We start from the raw sequence: 16,793 nt of genomic DNA, 5'->3' as shown, positions 1-16,793 counted from the left end.
GAGGCATCCTGAGCAGATACCCGAGCCACCTCAACTGGCTCCTCTCGATGTGAAGGAGCAGCGGCTCTACTCTGAGTCCCTCCCGGATGACTGAGCTTCTCACCCTATCTCTAAGGGAGAGCCCAGCCACCCTACGGAGAAAACCCATTTCGGCCGCTTGTATCCGCGATCTCGTTCTTTCGGTCACGACCCAAAGCTCATGACCATAGATGAGGGTGGGAACGTAGATCGACCGGTAAATCGAGAGCTTCGCTTTTTGGCTCAGCTCTCTCTTCACCACGACGGACCGGTACAGCGCCCGCTTGACGGCAGACGCTGCGCCAATCCGCCTGTCGATCTCCCGCTCCTTTCTTCCCCCATTCGTGTACAAGATCCCGAGATACTTGAACTCCTCCACTTGGGGCAGGACACCCCCCCTGACCCGGAAACATTAAAGTGTCCCAGAATGCTGTTTTTTATTCCTCCAGACATGTAGGTGGCGCTAAACATGGATTATGAGTGATACACAAAAATATTCCAGAGAAGGTTAGGGGCAAAACAAAACAAAAAAACTAGATTGGAGAACAAAAAAGATCATGTTTCATGTCATATACACCAAATTCTCTCTTTACTGCCTGAATATTTCAGCTGAAACTGAGACTCAGACATCAGGCAACATTTGGACAATTTGTTTTTGTGAATTTCTGCTGATCATGTAACCTCAGCTAAACCGGGCCACTCGGTGTGGTGATCTGCTGATGTAGCCCATCTGCTTCATGGCTTCAAGTTGTGTATTCAGAGATGGTTTTCCAGATAAGTCGCGAGCAAATACTCGTTATTTGAGCTCCTCGTCTGAACCAACTGCCTGTTCTCCACCAAGGCTTTATTCCCACACATTTACTGGACTTTTCATCTTCTGTAAGCCAGAGAGATGATTGTGAATAAATAAAAATCCCAGTAGATCAGTGGTTTCTGACCAGTCTGACTGGAAACAACAACAATCATCTCACTTTTTAAAGCCACTTAAATCCTTTTTCTTCCTCATTCTTTTGTTTGATTCAAACATCTTTAAGCTTAAATACTTGAGTTGACGCCATGTGATTGGCTGATTGATTGGTATTAACCTGCAGCTGAACCTCATAAAGTAGCAAGTGATTTTATATCAACTGAAAACTGTTATATTTTTTATATTTTACATATTTTCCTGATAGTTTAAAGCATTTTGCTTTCATGCAATAACAACAAACAAACCGTGAAAATATATAAAGAACTGAAACATTTGACAGAGGAGGAGCAAACTGTCTCTCTTCCTCACGTTTACCAAAGAAACGTTGCATATTTGATCTATAAAACATTCAGAGCCCATCACAGATGTGATCAGAAAGAAAAAAAAATAGCTTATATAATATTGTGTTAACGTTAACATAGCAGAAGATAATGAAAATAATCTTTCATCAGAAGTGAACTTAAGCAAACAAGAAGGGGTGGTGTTGTGGTCAATGTGTTGAGCGCTCTCTGCGTCTTCACACAGCAAGAACAAACTATTTTTGACAGAGCCAGAAGTGAAGTATTTATATAACAGCATTGAACCGAATTTGGTAAAGTGGAGAAAGAACAGATGGCTCGACTTTTAAAGAGAAACTAACATATAAAACGCCTCAGCTTTTTACAAAGTTAGAAATATATTAAAGCCCAATTCCTTTTTTAAATAAGTAAATAAATATTTTATTGCCTTAATTTAGTGAATGTTTGATCATTTTGTAGCAAAAAATATATTTCTAACAACAACATGTGAAAGGATCAGACCTTTCTGCTCAACTTGACATCAATGCAGCTAATCTCTTGATTGTTTTTTTTGGATCAATCGATTAATAATTATATAATAAAGGCGATCGGTAGGAGATTTTATTTTACTTGTTATATAATTTCAACCATGTGAAGCTAAAAGCCACTTGAGGAGTTAGACGTAGAACATATGTACAGAATTTGTTATTTTTAATCATAAAAGCAAAATGCTTATTTTATTTGTCCAGTTTTGGCTTGATTGTAGCTCTGATCCGAGTGTGTTGTTCTTTCAGTAAATAGCATAATCATATTTAATAAATACAGACAAATCTGTGAAGCAAAATGTCATGTCCTGATGTTTTTAAAAAGCCGTTTAGATATTTACGGACACATCAGTTTCAGGCAGTTTGAAAAGTATGGAGTGGTTACTTTTCATTTTACATTACGATTACATTTTCCAAGGGTTTATTGATCCATATGGATGTCCATTCATTCATTCATTTATTCATCCATCCATTTCCATGTTTAAACCCCAAACACTGTTTTATATAAAATGTCCTCAGAACCAATTGGGGAACTTTGTTTTCATACAGCAATAATTATTATTGTAATAACTGTCGTAAGTAACTCATTTGCTACATTAATGAATGTTTTGGTATGTTTATGGTATGTTATTTCGATCTACCAGCCACACCAGAATCAGGTGAAAAATGAGAAAAAAGCCAATATTTTAAACTTTCTCAGTAAAAAACACAAAATCTTTAAAATGTTGGTCTACGTTTTAGTTTAAATATTTTGTACACTTGAAATAAGACAAAACTAAATTTCAAGTAACTTTTAGGGAAGATATAGGAGCTTGTTTTAAGTCAATAATTCCCTATTACTGATTAAAGAAGTTTTAGTTCCACTGGCAGATTATTTCATTATTATAATCACTCATGTTATGAGTGAAATAATCTGCCAGTGGAACTAAAACTTATTTTTTTAATCAATATTATAGAATCGTTGATTTAAAACAAGCTCTTATATCTTGCCAAAAAGACACTTGAAAATTTGTTTTGTCTTATTTCAAGTGTACAAAGGTGTTTGCAGTAGAAACTAGAATAAAAGTACTTGATATAATTTTGTGTTTTCAGTGTGGGCAGTGAAAAAAAGAATATTAATAATGCCACATTCATTCATTCATTCGGTTTGTTTCGAACATTTTTTTAAAGTTGTATGTGGAAATATTTGTGTTGGATTAATAAAGAGACACGCAAAGGGAAAAAGATCCTTATAGATATCAAGAATATTTTTGGAAACTATGCAAAAGCAGCAGAACATTATTAATATTTAATAGCCTCAGGGTCAGTAGTTTGGACACTCACTAAACCAAATCTGGAGTAAACTCACACATTTTGTGAAATCCATAAGAATTAAGTGTTACTTTAAAAAAAAAAAAACAGAAAAATTTGTCTTTATCTGCCACCGACTTACAACCCTTCCAAGTTATCCTTTGTAATTCCCCCATTAGCACAACAAATTCATCTCTGCTGAATGTTGAAAGGCAATAAAAGTGAAGATGTTCAAATTGCTTTTGCCTGGAGACATGTCAGTGGGATAAAATGAAACTCAACCTCTGTGTGAAATCACAAAAAGCCCTGTATCACACGCTGCATTTTTGTTCCACTTTGTTCTCTCTACCACAGCGTACCAACCAGAGCAGACAAAGAGCGAGCCTTGATGTGCAATCAGTGCCAAGACGTGAATGTGCAGACTACCTGAGAGGACACACCTTTCCTTTGGTGCAAAAGAATGAAAATCAGCTCACATGTTACTCTTGCTGTGAATAGCAGAGGCCATCAGCAAACAGAAAACAAAACAGGGAAAAACTGCATAATTTTATCAACAAAATTAGAGCCATCTTTGGGTGCCAAATTCAGATGGAAAGATTATTAAAATTAGTTTTCAATAAAGCATTGGGTGTAGTAGTTTATTCTTCAATGTCTTTTCTTCCAAATCAATCACAAACTTCAACATAAGTTATTGGAATTTTAAGTGACAGTTCAACGTAAAGTAATGCATGAATTAAGAGGAAGCAAGGCTGGATTTAAGAGAACAAGGGCCCCAGGGCTGGAGTCAGTTTTGGTGCCCAAAACAACATAAAAGAAAAAAAAAGAAAATAGTTTTACTCATGTAGATTACAGTATATTAACAGGAAGACCTAAACATCAGTAGGTTTAAAACGTCCCATGTGAGATGGTTGGTCACATTAGTATAATTATTAAATGCTAATAAAGTACACTGGAGCTTGTGGATGTAATGTGATAAAATCTGAAAAAGTTTAAGGGATATGAACACTTTTGTAATGCATTTTAGATCAGTAATCTATGAATGTTATTTAGTTGGGGGTTTTTTTCTGAAATGTTTCAGAAGCTGCATTAGGACTGGGCGATGAATCGTTTTAAATAGATTAATCAAATTTTTGGTTGTTGAAGATTAAATGATTGATGTAACGTGCTTCTTTAAGACACCAGCCACATAAACGAGTGCGATTTGCATCACTAAATAGTCATTTATTAGTATGTGATTGATGCTTTCATTGAACAAGAAGTGGAGAAAACTGTTTTGGGGAGTTACAAACATCAATTAGAATTTATCATAGCAACAATAATCATGATAAATGATAAACTATACAATAAATGCCTGCTAAAGATTACTGTTATTTATTCTTAAAAGTATCCCGGAAATAAGTCAGAAATTCACTGCTTCCTCTTCCTGAGACTTAGCTCTGTTTCAGACAAACTTCTGAGCTTCAAGCAGAAACATAAATTTCTTCACCATGGCAGCAGTGAGACATTTCACTTCACCTCGTTGATGGGGTAAAAATTATTGAGCGAGAAAACACTTCAATTCCAGATTATTGTAGAAGACTGGAGGTCAAACAGCTGAGCAGCATGCCAGCCGGTTGGGGTCACACTTTTTGTCACAACAATCTAGTTGGTTCAGCAATCCGGCAGCTGGTAGTGTGATATGGTTTATCATTCTCGGACAGTGACTGTGCTTAGTTTAGTCTTGAGCTGAGATGATTCAGTGTGCTGATGGAGCAGGACTGCAGATAGAGAGACCCAACAAGGAGCTGTGTGTGTGGGAACCGCTGGAAAAAAAGACAATATTCAGCAGAGTGTGAATCATTCATTAGCACCTCTGAGCAGAGAGCGATGCAAAGATCACATGCCTGCGGCAACGTTCGGCTTACCTAGCCATGCTCACAGTAGTATGTGATATGAATAATGCACAAACATGCAAATCAATTCTAGAAGATATAGAAACATTTTCACATGTTAAAGCAAACTTTTTGTAATTTAGTGGGATTTCATGACAGAGCTGCAACATTAGACAGTGGAAGGAAAGGGTATATGGTTTTTAAAATATTTTTATTGAACAAAACGCAAAATATTACCAAGTATTTTAGTTTAATTCTTGTGCATATATGTTAGTACACTTGAAATAAGACAAAATAATTTGCAAGTTACTTTTCAGAAAGAGATAAAAGTAAGTAATCTTTAATATTGATTTTTTTTTAAAAAGTATTAGTTTCACTGGCAGATTATTTCAAGAATTTTTTCCCATGTTAAAAGTGACGCCCTTGCTAGTTCCACTGGCCGTGTTACCTAGCAACACCAGCCAAGCCCAGCCCGTCACCTAGCAACCCGGGTGCTATTTCCACTGGGAGATTATTTCACTACAAACAAGGGGAAATTATCTTGTTATAAGTGAACAATCTGTCACTGAAAATAGTATTTTTTCATCAATATTGATAAATTATTGACATAAAACAAGCTCCTTTATCTTTACGAAAAGGTACTTGTAAGTTAGTTTTGTTTTATTTCAAGTTTGCTCAGATATTTGCACTAGAAACTAGGTCAAAAATACTTGGAGGCATTTTATATTTTTGCAGTGACTTATTGTTTTTAAATCTGAAAAGTGTGTTATGGATTTGTGTTCAGAAATCCTCTTTCACTGCGATTACAGCAGAATGTTTTCTTGGTATGTATCCACAAAGTTTTAACGTCCAAACACGGACAATTTCCAATTTTTCTAAATTAGCTCAAGTTCAATTGAATTGTGAACATACATTTTCAAGTGTCACTAAAGATTCTCCATCTTACTTGTTTAGAACTTTGACTAGGCCATTCTAAAACATATGCTTTGGTCTAAACCATTCCATTTTAGCTCTGGCTGTGTGCTTAGGGTTCTATTTGTAGATTTTGGAAGAGGTTTAATAGGGACAAAATACTGAAAAATTCAAAATATTTATAGAAATATTCTAAAGAACCACCACAAAATCAATGCATGTGATTGCAAAAAATTTACTGAAAAAAAAATATCACAAAAATAATCACAAAAAAAGATAGCAGAACAGCTGGCATTTCCAGCCCACTTCAACAATTAACCACACTACTTTGTGATGGCCTCTCATAAAATCCCAATAAAATACCTGAAGGTTTGTGGTTGTAGCGAGACAAAATGTAGAAGTTTAAGTGGTATGAATACATAAAATATAAGGGGAATTTCAACAGTTTTCATTGTACACTCCAGTTTGTTGTATCAATAAACCTGAAGGCCTGTAAATATGTTTAAAAATCCACCATGCTGTAGTTTTTATAAGCAGAGATAAGATAGTATTGGGTTTACTGCTGCTCATTCCACATTCACACACATGCAGACAACATCACATTAATAATTAAAGACAAGGAGCAGGCCAAGAATCCACAACGTGAACGTCTCACCTCTGAGGGCCATTTGAGCTGCCGTCAGTCAGACGAATCGCCGTGTTACGTCATTCACCACATCGAGCTGCTTCTCATGCAGGTATAATAAACAAAGACTATTTCCAACAGGCTGTGTTTTTTTGTTGATTACGCAAAAAAAAACACAGACCACTGCAATGCTGTAGTTTCGGCTCATTATTCCTCAAACGCTGTGACATCTGTAGAGTAATATACCAATATAATGTTAAATGCAACTCAAAGTATTTGACTTTTTATAACCCAGCTTTTATAAGTTTAACCACGTTTATCCAAAAACCTTTACTGAAAATCTGACTTTGCTGCACCGAAATGAGTTGTTATTTAATTTAATTAAACTCAACTAAATATAGCAAGAGATTTAAAAGCAAGTAAGGCTGGACAATATGGCTGAAAAACTTGAAAAAGTTATTGATAATTGTCAATATTTTTGTTTTAATTATCTGAAATACTGCCTAACTGGTGGGGTGACCTTTTCTGCTGTATCCACAGTTTTCCATCCAAGCCATTATTTTTCATTATTCTTAGGCAGATATTACACACAGTGACGGAACGTTCAACTGCTGCTGCGCAAGTTACCTAGCAACAGTTTTGCCTCATTACCTAGCAACAGCTTTGTGGCTAGGTAACCAAAGACTGAGTGAGTTAGTCGATTCCACCAACCTTGTTTAGCAGCTAAAGCCTTTTCCTCTGCCTACATCTCCCAGAATGCTGTACAGCTAAAATATTCAACATTGAGAATATAAACTATCAGGTGTGTTATCTATTGATATTGATCACGTCTATGTCTATCGCAATATAGTGTTATTGATTTACTGTCCAGTCATAAAAGAAAGTGATCCAAATGTGAAAACTTGATCCATATTTTCCAATACAGCAAACATGCAAAATTGCAAAATCATGTTTTAATTGTTGGGTTTCCATCTGTGTCCTACACAAAAAAAGACTTTATTTGCCTGATTTTAGCTTTTTATTTTATTTTCTTGGCCTCCAAGTTCTTCTGACTCAAGAATTTTGGCCCAAATGACAACAAGTTTCAACACCCCTGCTTTAGAGTATATGCCATTATCATTAGCCTTGATTATAATATCCTGCACTGCAAAAACACAAAATCTTATCAAGTCTTTTTGGTCTAGTTTACGGTGCTAATATCTTATTAAGCTTGAAATGAAACAAAACTAAGTTATAAGTAACTTTTGAGCAAGATATAGGAGCTTGTTTTGAGTCAATAAATCCTTAATATTGGTGAAAAAACATTGCTCCATTGGCAGATTAGTTCACTTTTCCAATGGAACAAGTACTTTTTCCATTAATAATAAGGAATTGATTACCTTAAACAGGCTCCTGTGTCTTGCTGAAAAGTTATTTGTAAGTTAGTTTTGTCTTATTTCAAGTGTACTAAAATATTTGCACTAAAATCTAGACCGAAATTATATGGTAAGATTGTGTTTTTACACGACAGTGTAGCTTCTGTGCACTTAAATAATTAACCAAGCCTGAGAACATCTCGCCCTAAAAAGAGGGGGGGGAAGCATTTCACCAGATACAAAATAAATAAATCAGCTAAAGCTCATTATCCATTCTAAAAGCTGTCTTTGCTTGAAGTTTGTTACATTATTTGGGAGTGCAAAGCAGACAGATCGTGTGGCATCTTCAGACAAAGCTCAGTGTAAATCCGCACTGAGCTGACTCAGGAGAAGCCTTCATGATCCACTCACAACTGCCTCATTACCTCCAAGCAGACACGAAGAATAACAGGCTGAAATGCCATTATGTGCTGAAGCTGCAGACAAAGACGGCTTCTATTTTCGCGAGGAACTATTTTGTGCCTTGAAACGGCAGCGAGCTAGAACATTACAAACTCAGCCACTCCTTAATGGGATTACATGAACATCAGAGATACAGCTCAATACGCTGGCGGACCTGCTAGGACCACAGCGAGGACCATAAATATATTGCAGTAATGCGGTTAGCTGGTCTCATGATGTCAGCATGCTGAGAGGGCCAACAGCATCCTCCCTGCACACAATGTCCCACACTGAGGCACAGCTCAGTGTGTTCACGACAAACAATCCAAGTTCTCAGCAGCAATATGTATTGCGACAGACACGTGATCAGTATCAATAACTAGTACATCTGATAAAATATTCAAAATACAATATACAGAATATTCACTGAACTCCAATCCAGAACCGCACAACATTCTGGGAGATGTAGGCAGAGGAAAAGGCTTCAGTTCCTAAACAAGGTTGGTGGAATCAACTAACTCACTCCCTCTTGGGTTACCTAGCAACTCACTCATTCTTTGGTTACCTAGCAACAACATGTTGAGTAACTTGCACAGCAGTATTTAACCATTTTGCCACAGTGCCTCATAACTGCTTAAAAATAAACAATGGTGTGGAGTGGAAACTGTGGATAAACCAGTAGAGGTCATGTCACCAGTTTCGCAATATTTCACATATTTAAAACAAAAAAAACAAACAATAATTATCGATAGACAATTACAGACATCGACTGGTATGAACTGCTTATATTGTGATAACTTGTTCAGCCATATCATCCAGTTGTACATCCAGTAGAGGATTAACAATGAGAAGTCATCTTGTTTTGAAAATGTTCACTGCAAAAGCACAAAAAACATTTCTAGTGCAAATATTTTAGTACACTTCAAATAAGACTAAACAGGCATACAAGTAGCTATTCAGCAAGATAGGAGTTTGCTTGGCCAATATTGATGAAAAAGTACTAGTTCTACTGGGAGATTACTTCACTTGTAGGAAAAATGTCTTATTAGAAGTAAAATAATCTGCAAGTGGAACTAATACTTTTTCATCAATGCTTATGAATAATTCACTCAAAACAAGCTCCTATAACTTGCTAAAGAGTTACTTGTAAGTTAGTTTTGTCTTATCTCAACTGTATTAAGATATTTGCACTAGGTCAAAATACTTGGTAAGATTTTGTGTTTTTAAATGTTTTTGTTAATCCTTCATAAAATCACAACCTTGAACAAGTGAAACGAGTGACGCAGCACGTCATAGTAATTATGTGTTTCTCAGACACATATTGCCATTTTAGAGCGCAATCAAGTAACTGTTACCTTCAGTTGTTTAAAAAATGCTATATATATATTAAATATGACGACATAGATTTTACTTTGTGATTTAACATCTTAAAATTGGGCCTCTGCCTCTTTAAAACCTCCTGCTCTTTCTGAACTCAGCCTCCAGAAAGTCACGCCTACAAAGCAGAAAACAGGTACAACCTGGTGACCAATCAGAATAGAGGTCATCCTTAAAGAGACAGGACCCATTTTTAAGAGGATGAAAACGGTTCAATAAAAAAGATCAAATATCATTGTCTCCCTTTAGTGAGATGTTGCTTTGTGCTATTAGATTATTAGAACCACTTTATCTAATTTCACCATGAAGGAAAGTCACTCTGACCTCACAAAACAAACTTTACTATCACCAGTCGATTCCTACAATACCAGTCAAGTTTTCCACATTTTTTCCAGCTAAAAATAGCCTTGAGTGCTTTCACAGGATTACATCATAACAAGGTACGGATTCGTGGAGCAAAGGAGGCTCGATGACTCGTCACATGCTAGTGAGACAGGAAGAAGTTACAGGTGGAATTTCCCCTTCTCTCTCTCTCTTTCTCGCTCCTGTCCCTCTGACGTCATATTCGGTCAGAGACAGCGCGCTGCTGCCGCTGCAATCAAACATTTCCGACAAGGTGATCGTCAGATGTGAAATAAAGAAGAAGAAAAAAGCTTGGGTTCGTTTAACAGCAGCTTACGATTAGGGAACTTTGCAAACGTTTCCCCCTCCCTTCTGCTAACAGAAATAAGCCCAGAAAAGGGTAATTTCTTTACACGTAAAAAGCGGAAGTTCAATAGTTTTATTTCTCTTTTCACAAGCCGGTTCCTGCCTTTCAGCAAGTGGTTTGAGGCTTCAGCCATCTCATGACTGACTGTTTAGTCACAGCATATGAACATTGCCATCTTGTGGTTATTCTTAAGATGCCAAATGACACGTATTTCCACATTTATGACAGGGAAAATACAGATTCAAATATATGGCATGGAATAGCATCAATAAGTTATAAACTTATAAACAATTCAATTCCTTTTTAAAATACAATAAACATTCTACTGCCTAAAATGCAATAATAAAGCACTTGATCATTTGCAGCTAAAATGATCAACATGTGAAAAGCTCAGTTGATCAGTGGATTTCTTTTTTTATCAATAACTGGATAGCAAAAGGTGTTTAATAAGAGATTTTTACAGAATTTGAACCAGGTTAAACTAAAACTGCCATTTGAGTTCAACATATTTATAGACAAAAATGTTCTTTTAAATCTTTAATGTAAAATGTAAATTTTTTGTAAATGTTTGACTTAATTAGTGCTCTGAGAAGACTCTGTTTGCTTCAGTTAACGATTAATCGATTACTACATTATTTTATGAATATTTCAATAATCCATTCATCACGAGTCATCTAATTAATCGTATCAACACTATAAGTTTCACATTTACAATTAATTAACCAAAGTAAATAAAATCACATATAAAGTGGGAGATAAACTGATGGAGTCTAGCAATTAGATTCATTTCTAAGTTTTAGGGTGATGATTCAATTCAGAAACCGTTTACACAAATAAAACATTTATTTAAAACAGTACGTGTTTCCAAGAAGTGATTCGCACCACTGTACCGCCATCTTGGTAGGAAGGAGTACAAAGCACAGATAAACTATAGCTTCGAGACCAACAAAAAGAAAGTAGAGTACTGAAAAACTATAATCGAGTAATGTTTGTAATGTACTTATATTGTTTGTAAATTAGATAGAGCTAGTTCTAAGCTTGTGGCTGGTTTATGGTCGTCATAGCAACTCTAGTTAGTTACGGATTCCTACCAAGATGGCTGTCATCTACAAAGTTCCCGGAAGTGTGACGTCACATGAGAGCTATGTATTCTATAAGGCTCCAATCTGTGTCAAATTACATCAGTTTATATTTAAGCAAAAACAGGTTCATGCATAAAACTCTGTAACTTAAATTACCCGAATTACTGTAGGTTAGCATAGCTGTCTGACTTTTACTTTAAAAAATATCAAAGAATTATTCAAAATATAATTTTACAAAATAAATTAAGCATTTTAAATTGATTTGGAATTCACAGGATGAGGTCTGTTACAATAACAAATTTTACTGGGCGATAAATTCTCCCGGAAGTTATTGCGATAAACGATAGTATTATTATTATGAGACCATTTTCAAGTAATATAACAGAATGGCATAATAATGCAAGTACAGTCTCCCAAATATCAATAACCTTTCAATTCTACTGAACATTTAACACTGGAACTGGAAGACATTTTAAATATTCAAAATACATGAAGCAACAGAAATAAATAAAATGAATTATGAAGTCTGGGTAAACTGAATTTTCCTTGAGAAAAAAAAGGGGCTAGATGAGACCAAAACACCATACCGAAGACTTTTGTCATCCAGTTTTTAGTAAAAAGAGAGAAAAGAAAAAATAAATAAATAGTCATGCAAATGGAAATGACTGAGTTTGTTTTAATTTAGCATGTGATTAATTGATTTATTGCAAAAGGCCTGCCAAGGACTAGGAATTGTGATTCTCTATAGAATCGATTTTTCTCTGCACCTCTATTTCAAACATTACCACACAGCAACTTGCAAAAGAAACAGCTGTAGTCTTTCCCATCTCTTACAAGGCTTCCCTGAAAGCATTTGTGGAACTGGAGTGCTGCTTTCTACATGGGATAAAAGCCCAGTTCTGCTTTTTGTGGAGTTGAATCAATATCAAGGCCCATTAAGGCGGGCGGGTACATCTTCAGCAAGAAGAGGTGTCTGATGTCTGAGGAACCCTTCGCCATGAAAAAGAGGAGAATGGCAGCTCTTCGCTGCTGCTGTCCTTGGTCATCAGAACGAGCCTGAGCAGCTCAGACTGCTGCCAAAGACAAAACGGTGCCAGGATGAGGAGGATACCAGGAACTGTTCTGGCCTCCACACACACACTCCACTGATCCGAGGCTGTTTTCCTGCAAACCGAGAGCTATCAAAGCAGAAAGGAATGGGGCGAAGGAGGGGCTGGTGTGTGGGCAGCAATGTGGCAAGACGTTCCTAAAGCAAGGGCAAACGATTGAAACAAACAGGATGACTTCATGGTGGAGTATATTTGGAAAGCCTTGATAATTGTTTTCAGGGGACTGAAGTTTCCAATTATCCACCGGGTTCTGTCAGTGTTCCCACCATGGGAAGACTTCAGAAGGACTTGACGGAAGGGAGGGGTCGGTGGAGGGGCGGCGGGTCGGACGGCTGGTCCTCTCTCTAGTGGGACGGTAAAACTAACATTTCGTAACTCTCCTCCCTTCCCTCTGCGTCACGACTGCCTGCTCTGAAGTGAGCAACCCTGGCCAGCCAATGAAACACTGTTTGTCTGTCCCAGGATACAAGCATCTCAGCCCAAAAATGTAAACATCTGGCAAACATTTTGACTCCCCACAGATCAGGGTGGATGAACAGTATGAGAAAAGCATTGCAGACATGCATTCGTAGAAAACACATAGCATTTACTCATAGATTTGATCTGATCACGTCTCTGAGTTTTAGTCAATATGTTCAGCCTGGAATGGTCTAAAGGAAAGAGTGACACACTCTGCATCACCAGCGGCCCCTCGCAGCTTTTTATTTCTTGTTTTTAAGCTAAATAAAGCTGGACGGTCAACTTTATACTTTATATAGTAATGGAAACTTTAACTTTTCCATATTTTTTCATGTTACAACCAGAAACATAAATGTGATTTTGTCCTAACTGAAGGCGACTCAAATCTCTTGCAAACTGTAAAAGGTTTTACACCATTTCACTCAACAAAACCCAGGTGCCCTGTATTTCCTGAAGACAAAAACATTCCCATAGCATGACTCAGCCTCTACTATGTTTTATGACGAGGGATGGTGAGCTTAGGGAGATGCACAGTCCTAATTATTCCATCAATCTGATTTTTAGAGAACTCTCTGACTTCTCTGATTAATGCCAATTGGGTCTAAATTTTGCCCACTTATTTTCAACAAAATCAACAAATTTTATTTATAGGAATTAGAGTAAATGTGGTTGAATACAGAGCACTTTATAACTTAAAATATTTAGAAATTAGAACACAATTACACACTACTGGGTCTCAGCTAGATTGCGATTGTAATTGCTAAGGCAGGGCAAGTTTATTTGAGCAACAATGTAAAACAAAGTGCTTAACATGATTAAAATATAAAAACAAACATTATGTTGTAGTGCTATAATACAGGAAAGTAATGAAAATTTAGAACAAAGACTAAAACTAATCATGACTCAGTTGGGAAGGCAACTGAACAAATTGGTTTTAGTCTTGATTTAAATTAACTCAGGATTTCGGCTGTTTTGCAGTTTTCTGGAAGTTTGTTTCAGATGAGAGAAACATAAAAACTCAATGCTGCTTCTACATGTTTGATTCTGGTTCTGGGGGTCAAGTGTTCACCAGAACCAGAAGACCTGAGTGGTTTGAAAGGTTGATACAACAACAACAGATCTCTCAAGATCTTGTTGGGACATTAGTAGGAGTGCACCAATAATTGGCCCCAACTTCCTTAATTTTGGGATATCGGTGATCGGCCAACACTTAAATTTGTGTCAATCTTATCCACAGATCGTATCTACTAAGGTCTAAAAATCAACCACTCTGTCCTTTGACTTTGCAAAAGGTCATGTTTGCAGTTTACAATAGTAACTGTTTCCAAATCAGTGACTTTCTTGCTATATTTAGCAACATTTCAGACAAAAAAGTCAGTACTAGCCAAAGTCAAAATCGGCAGGTTAGGCTTATTAAAGATCGGTAATTGGCGATAGGCCAGAAAACTGCAATCGATGCATGCCTAGACATTAGTTTTTCATTCCCCGAAATGTTCTTCAGGTGATAGAAGACTGACTTTGTATTTATATTTATGTGTCTCTGAATGTTCAGTTCTGAATCCATCACTACGAGGTTTCGGGTCTGATTACTAGTTTCTAGGTAACAGCAGAAGGTGTGTGCTGACTCTTAATCATTTCTCTTTAGGCCCAGAAATTCAGTTTTTGTTTAGTTGAATAAAGTTAAGGCACATAACTTTGTTTTAATGCTCCAACACTTCCAGAAACTCCTTGACTTTACACCCAACATCCCACAAAATGCTAAACATTGTACCAAAAATTATGAAAAGTTGAAGGGGAGTGAAGACTCTTGCAAGGCGGTGCCTCTGACCAGGTCAACACAACTGTATACTGCTCATAACAAAACACTCCCTTCAAATAATGAGCAACTGAGAGACAAAACAACAGCCGTATTCTTCTGTGACTTGTGACTGCTATAAGAAGTGCAGAGACTTTTCAGCGTGGTCTCAGTGTGGTCACATGCCAGCTGACTGACACAAAGGGGAGTCACTGTAATCTATGGAGTAGTGTGGGGAAAGACCTTCAGGGTGGCGTACTCCAGCTGGTTATTAATAACATCTTTAGATTTCACTTACATTAATTTAACAACACAGAGTTTTGTACTTGTAGCATTCACAAGTAAGTCTTGATAGCAACCTTTAGACTTCACATTTTATTCCCCGCTAGATAATAAAAAAATATACTAATCCAGGTCAACTTCCCAGCAAACAGTCACACCAACATGGAAGATTGTATTTAAATCTTGTTTGTACTTACCTTGGAAGAAGATGTCATCACTGAAGTACAATCCGGGCTTTCTACAGGTACTTCACATCATAAAACGTCCAAATACATAATGACTCCTTTTAGTACGACTCGGCAGGCTGTAACGGTGCAAAAGGCTACATCATCGCTCTGGCAGCCGTCAGATTTTACCCTCCCGTTGCTGCTTTCGTGTGCTTCCTGACACAAGGTCGCGGTTTTCTCCGACAGAGGCTGCTGATGCGTGGGGAATTCCTAGCAGTCACATTTTCCTGGGAAATAATTGGCCCTACAACAAAGTTTGGCAAAAGCCCTGCAAGTTCGCCTGTCGGCACCGAGAGGGCAGGACAGGTTCAGCGTTGAAATTAAGTTACTTTTTTTTATTTTACATCATATCCCGCTTCCTTAAAAATACGGAGCAAAAAGGAGGGATTTTATGTCATTAACGGGAGATTAACATCAAACAGGCTGGACAATAAAGGCGTTTTATGAAACGTTACTCACTCGCAGGTGTTCATTTGAAAACTGGTAGGCTCGAACGCGTAATTTTGCGGACGAAAGTGTCGTTTGCTTTCCTCGCCTGTACTCCGCTGACTGATAAGAACTGACACAGAGAGAAACAACTGGTAATGTACATCTTCCGGGAATGAATGTCCAATGTGGGATGAGGGTAATACACGATAATTCCTGAACGGGCGGGGTCTGTGGGGATTTTTTTTTTCCTCGGAAAATATTAACGGGTGATGTTTGAACATCATCCCACTGCTGATATGCTACGTCAGGGATAAGATTTTAAAAACAATAGTTATTTAAGAATGAAAAGGATTGTTCCCATACCGGGAGTCGAACCCGGGCCGCCTGGGTGAAAACCAGGAATCCTAACCGCTAGACCATATGGGACTTACACACTCAGACAACAGCTAGGGTTTTTGAAAGATTACATATGTACTTTTGAACTATTAAGGTTTGCTGCAAATAACAGACATTAACTTTACAAAAGAGAATGAGCAAACTTTACCACGTTTTAAAAGTATTTTTAAAACATGAATAAAAGTCTTGCACCTAACCCTAAAATATTTTGTAACAAAGTCAGAATAGTTCAAATAAATTCAGCTTAATTATTCAGATTGATTTAAACATTCAGTGTGTTTCCTATATAGTTTTAGAAATAAAGTAAGGTATGTTTATGTGCCTTATAACCACATTGTATTTCATTCTGGTTGTCCTTTTCTATTTTGAATTGCAGATATTGTTCATTTTGTCTCATCACTAATATTAATAGTTGACAAAACATTCTTCAGTGCATTTTAAAACCATTAAGATTAGTTAAACGTAAACTTTATAACTTTTATTACAAAAATTACTTTGTATGCCACTCACAACATGGCGAATGCGCTGACGTAGTGGGCAACTACGATACATGGATACACAGGTCCTAGCACCATCTTGTGGTCTTTCGCCGGTACTACAAACAGAAATTAGAAACACTTTTCTGC

General features: G+C 36.9%; 1 protein-coding gene and 1 non-coding gene across 2 annotated transcripts in view; both read right to left on the bottom strand.

The window, feature by feature from the left end:
• elf4 (E74 like ETS transcription factor 4) overlaps positions 1 to 15,912 on the bottom strand; it is a 63,773-nt gene extending 47,861 nt beyond the window's left edge. The window contains exon 1 of the mRNA XM_023328730.1: positions 15,313 to 15,912. The gene's annotated coding sequence lies outside the window, so the exon portion shown is untranslated. The remainder of the gene's footprint in view (positions 1 to 15,312) is intronic.
• A 213-nt stretch (positions 15,913 to 16,125) lies between these two features.
• trnae-uuc lies at positions 16,126 to 16,197 on the bottom strand. The gene has a single exon. It is a non-coding gene; the product is annotated as a tRNA-Glu (tRNA).
• Between the last annotated feature and the right edge of the window lie 596 nt (positions 16,198 to 16,793).

This window comes from Xiphophorus maculatus, chromosome 23 (assembly GCF_002775205.1).
Source record: "Xiphophorus maculatus strain JP 163 A chromosome 23, X_maculatus-5.0-male, whole genome shotgun sequence".
NCBI classification, from domain to species: Eukaryota; Metazoa; Chordata; class Actinopteri; order Cyprinodontiformes; family Poeciliidae; genus Xiphophorus; species Xiphophorus maculatus.
The sequence above is the reverse complement of the archived record's forward strand: the minus strand, read 5'-3'. Positions and strand labels throughout refer to the sequence as shown.